The sequence below is a fragment of the Pimephales promelas genome, chromosome 7, assembly GCF_988280905.1.
Source record: "Pimephales promelas chromosome 7, fPimPro1.hap1.1, whole genome shotgun sequence".
Lineage (NCBI taxonomy): Eukaryota > Metazoa > Chordata > Actinopteri > Cypriniformes > Leuciscidae > Pimephales > Pimephales promelas.
In genome coordinates, this window is record NC_142775.1 from 31,108,015 (window position 1) to 31,114,014 (window position 6,000).

Genomic DNA, 6,000 nt, shown 5'->3' on the forward strand with positions numbered 1-6,000 from the left:
CTCATAAGCAAGTGAGATAGCCTCAACCACCCACTTGCTCATACTCTGTTTAGAAAAATAATTAAATAATTGTTCTGATTTCCTCCACAGGGCAGCTTTGGGGACATAATAGTCTAACGCCCTCACTGGGCAGAGCAAATCAAGTTTCTCCTGTGGTTGTGAACTTTTAATGGAAGAAACTTTTTTAAAAGCTGCTGCCTGCTTCTTTTCTTCCTGAAATTGTCAATGACAGCATTAACTAAGTCACTGAATAACCCCACAGGGGAGAGAGGAGCAGCTAGAAGAAAGCTTTTTCTTTCTGTTTTATGTTGAAAAAAATAATTTTACCATAAATCGGCAGCCTGACGTAGTTCTCGAACCACGTCAGAACTGCATCCTCACTCACGCTCACGTCCTTTAGCAAATCAGCCTAGTATGCCTGCAACATTGTATGCAGACACGACGCAGCCTGACCTGCCGCCGAGTACACTTTACAAAGCCGAAATATTTCATCATGGCTTGTAAGGTAATGCCTCAGCTGCCCCTTTATCATCGGGTGTGCCCCAGGGTTCTATTCTTGGTCCTATACTGTTCTTCCTTTAAATGATAGGTCAACTCATTTCTTAACACAACGTTCAGTTTCATTTCTACGCTGACAACCTCCAAATCTACCTTCCTGTAGTTTTGAATTGTCATTCAGCATTAGACAGATTGGTGCAGTCGTTAAGATTGGCTTTTTCAAGCTTAGGCTCCTCAGTAAGGTGAAATCATTCCGATCCCATGCTGATCTAAAAAGAGCCATTCATGCATTCATCAGCTCAAGGCTAGATTACTGTAATGCCCTCTTCACTGGGCTTAACCAATCACTTCTCAACCGTCTTCAGATAGTTCAAAACGCAGCAGCCCGTCTCCTTACCAATACCCATAAACGTTCTCACATCACCCCCGTCCTCTGTTCACTTCATTGGCTCCCGGTACGTTTTAGGGTGGAGTATAAGGTTCTGATGTTTGTTTGTAAGGCCATTAATGGTCTGGCCCCGGCATACCTCTCTGAACTGGTCACTGTATGCCATTCTGCCAGAACCCTCCGCTCCTCTCAGAACCTCTTTGATTATCCCCAAGTTTAGATGCAAAAAGTTTGGAGGCCGATCTTTTGCCATCCAGGGTCCAACTTTGTGGAATGCCTTACCTACTCCCCTTCGTAACATAACTGTGTTTAGTGTTTTTAAATCACAGTTAAAAATGTTTCTTTTCAGGAAGGCTTTTAACACGTAATCATTTGTTCTGTGAATGATTGGGGGCTAAAAATTAAGTTACAAATTAGTATTGATGAGGGAAATGCTATATGCAGACAATGCTGAACGTGATGAAAAATCGTCACAGCGCCTCATCAACTGCTTCACACTTTTGCAGTGAGATTAGACTCGCTATTAACCTCAAAACCAACATCATGGGACAAGAAATAAAAAGTGCAGCATCTCTATTGGTGACTTCACCATTGAGGTGGTGGAGAATTTCACTTACCTTGGCTATGTCCTGCAATCTCTCTCTAGATGCCGAGCTGAACATAAGGATCAGAAAGATCTGAAGATCTGAAGGCAAGCGACATTAATCCAGGCATCAAAATCAGCAAAAGGAGTAGGGAGCACCCGCGGTAAGAGAGGAGAGAGCGAAGACGACAGACCCAACATCCACAGAGACAGGCATCGTTTTCCCATGCAGTAATTGCAACAGAACAATTCTGTCAACAATCGGGCTCTACAGTCATAGCAGGTGCGGTAACTCAAATGTCTAGAGACCCCAAGGCACAGATTCCAATTTAAAATGACAATATTCATACAAAATATGTCCAGGGTACTTTAGAACCAGGTTTGAGAAAAACTAACTTACAGTAGTGACAGAGAGGATACAAGCAGTATTTTTTCCATTTTCCAAATCATAAAATAAATCTTGAATTTATGCTGTGGATGAAACTGTAAAATTAGTAAAAACATCTAAATTCGTTGTAATTTTTGTTATTTTTGAACATATTGATTCATTCGTAATTAGTGCGGATAATAACTAAAGAGCTAACAGTATTACCATAGTGGATGCATTGTAGAAATGTAGAAACCTTTCTTTTCATATTATGCCCATGTTAGTAGTTGTAATCTCTCATAGAAGGCTTTTGTCTTTTCAGTTTCAGAGTCAATTTGCAGTTTAATTTCTGTAAAGAAATAGAGAAGATAAAGGGCTTTTTAAGATGAACACTTCATTACAGCCAACATAAGAATCGTTTATATTTCTTCCTGATATTCTGCATGGCTTGTCTTAGTTAGCTAATTAACTAGAGTATGACTGATTTTGGTGCAAACAAACTTTTTAAGTGGACCTCAGGGGGAAGAAAAAGCTTGTGAAGCTTTAACAACACGGGGTTTTCATTATGGAGCTGTTGACAGTGTCTGATTAACTGGCATTTACTGGTTTGTACCACTATGAAGCAGAATGTGATATTTGTTTTTAATAACCCTACGAGTTCGATTAAACCAAGAGGAAAATATCGTATATGTTTTAAATATATTAAATATGAAGGAAAAACAAAACAGTTAACATGGTATTTATCTGACAAAATAATTAGGCAAAAAGGGCAAACTACAGCTCACAGGAAAAAGCTTACATATTATTGGTTCTCTCTTCTTGCATGTGTTCATATTTTCTTTGTTTAAAGGTATGCAGGATTTATGGAGTAAAATATCCCAAAAAAAAAAAAAAAAAAAAACACTAGGCCAATGTTAAATATTTTGCTTTGTTAATTACTTACAATATCCCAAATGTTTCCAAATATTTGTAAATCGTGAGAAAATTGTGATTTTAACCAAGGAAACAGGGCGTGCGAGCAGGGGTGAGGAGGCACCAGTCAATGGCGTCATATCCGTGTTAGCATTGGTTTCCGCCAGGTTTGCTCTCGCACTGCGATAGTAACCATGGCGACAGATGTGGACAACCAGGTTATTGCCGTTATGCCTAGCAAGACACTCGCACTGTTGTTTTATTTAAGCATTATGGACCATGGCAAGTAGACTTTGAGACAAAACGAGGACTAAAACGAACATCAGCGTCTTTCAAGATCCCGAAACTTCCATGTCCGCGACTAACTTTAACTTGACAGAGACATCAGTGGCAAATGCACATAAAACTAATCAATGTTATTTAGTTCAACATGATGAGATGTTAGAATATGATCTGTATGCTATTATAATGTTGATCTAGATCACTGCTAGTCTCATATTTCCCTGCACTGCACAGCAAATACTCGAATACTTATTTTACTTGTGAAATTATGTTTTACTAACAAAGTTTGGAGGGAAAATGTACAAATGATCAATGGAATCATCATGGGAGGAGGAAAATATAAACGTAGCCCATTCACTTATGTTCTTCGACAGCTTTCAGCATCCCTCCACCAATAAAATTCCAAAATACTGAGCTTGGAGAGCATGCCAAATACACCAAATACTGATTATTTGTAAGTGTAAACAGATGAATTGTAGGCATGCAAGAAACTGCCTCTGAGCACAAAGATACTGTCACAGAGAACCTGAGACAATAAACATTCTTGAAAGCCAAAGTGTTCATTTTATTTTATACTATATATATATATATATATATATATATATATATATTGTGGTTTACACATTATCTCTGTTCTACTGGTCAGAACTGAAAAGCCTTTAAATGATGTTCATCCAATTTAATAAGTGAAATTATTAATGACTTATGGGACTCATTAAAATTCATGATGGGGCATTCCACTTGAGAGTAGCTTGCATAGTGGAACAAATCTGACATTTTCCAATCTCCTCTCATTTAATGACCAGTGCTCAGAGGATTGAGGTGGTTGTTGTTGAAGCAGCAGAGATTCTCATTATGTAGGGGACCCCTTTCATCCACACAGCCCAAACTGACAGGTGACCTTTTATGATGTCACTTCTCCACGCTCGGGCTCATTCGTTCTGTTCATTTGGGCCTGGAGAAAAGGTGAGCAGGGCTTGTTTGATAAAGCTCTCAGTTAAGATGATACAGTGTCTGATTATAAATTCAATTGGAACCTGTTCTGTCCAGTATGAATTATGTATGGCAGTTATCAGACAGGGAATAGTATGCTGTTGTGATGTTGCGGTAATAATGGTGCAATTACAATAATTGTACTCATTTAACTGTCTTAACTCTCCCTGTCTCTCTCTATTAATCTGCTCCTTTGTGAGCTGTTTGTAGTTTTAAGATTTTATTTTTTAATTTAGCTTTATCCCTATGTGAAATGTCTGTTTTAGAAAACAGTGAAATTCTTCACTGTTATTCCAATAATTCTAAATTTCTTTAATCTATTTCTATTGAAACAACAACTAAAAAAGTATTTGTATTGTCACATAGGTTGCGTCAGCACATTTATTCAGCAACCACAAGATTTAGTCACAGGAAACTTTTTTAGTGTTGTCTTTTCTGTCAACAATATTCCACGTTGTCATAGTGTTAAATGATGTGAATCCCAGCAAACACATTTACGTTGTGGCTACGTCTGTGGCACGTTGCATTTATACCATGCTAACGTCGCTGTCTACATGCTCGCAACATTGTAACAATGTAGAATTGCAACGTAGAAGACTTGAAAGGTTAAGTCAAGGTCACTTTTATTTATATAGCGCCTTAAAACAGCATTGCTGCTGACCAAGGTGCTTCACAGAAACACAATAAAAACAATAAAAATAAACTTTATACAAATTACATGTAACATTTTGACTCAATAAGGCTACATATCCACAGTTATGAATAGGCCTGAGAGAAAAGATCCGTTTTCAGTGCTGACTTGAATACGTGTAAAGAACCAGCTAACCTAATGGACTGAAGTAACGAATTCCACAGCTTCGGACCAAAAACGGAAAAAGCACTATGACCTTTCGATTTAAAGCGAAAGTGTGAGATAGTTAATAATTTGTCAGAGGACGTTCATGGTGGTGAGTATAGACAAATACTCTGAGTCTGAGATATAAACTTGAGCAAGACAGTGCAAGGCTTTAAATACAAAAAAAGTCAAAAACTTGTACTCAAATAAAACTCTGATAAAATAGAAGGAATATGCTCACGTTTTTTCATCCCCATTAAGAAACGGTCACTTCACCCATGAGACCACTTAATTTTTTTTTAAACAAAACAGTGTATTTTCCAAGACCCACATTTGCACAAATTTGTCATTATTACATGTTAGAACTTGCCCCATCTATATTAATGAGCGTCATTAGCGTGTTGCCGCAGAAATACGCATACATTCTGGCCTTTAGCAGTTCAAAAGACAAGGGACTGAACAAACTTGAAGCTTCATTGTGACCAGTGTCAGGGAGGTTAGACTCAGCCGGTCTAGCATACACATTAAATATATAAATGCATTAGGAAAAATTGTTTGTAGATTCAAAATTTTGTTACTGAAATCAATCATTATGTAGTATGCACAGTTAATTATGCATTACACACAGCTACACTTATAACAAAAGACATGCATTTATTAATTTCACTAAAAGAACTGTGATGAAACATTGGGAGGAAATGGATCTAGTTATTTTTATCTGAAATAGAAAGTCTTACCCACAGGGGTCAAGCTCCTCTGTCACCTTCAATTTAGTTGTGCACCTATGCTGAATGAGCCTGGATAATGGAAGCAACAGTTCACAAAACTGACATATTGAATCAGCTCCATAGTCGCCCAAATAATGTTTCAGATCAACTATTTTGTTGTATTACAGTGCTTACAACTGTAGCCTGTCAAAAATAAATCTAATAATCTGAACATTCCATTAAATGTGAAAATTGTAACCAAATCTGCATTGTTCTGTGAACAACTTGAAATGACATTTGTTCAAATGTTCAATTTATATTGATTCTAATTACATTCTGTTTTGTGCTTATTTCATCATGCTGTTAACTTTCATTTATCTAGTGAAATGCCATTACATTTTCTCCCCTAAGAGCCCCCATGACGTCACTGATGCC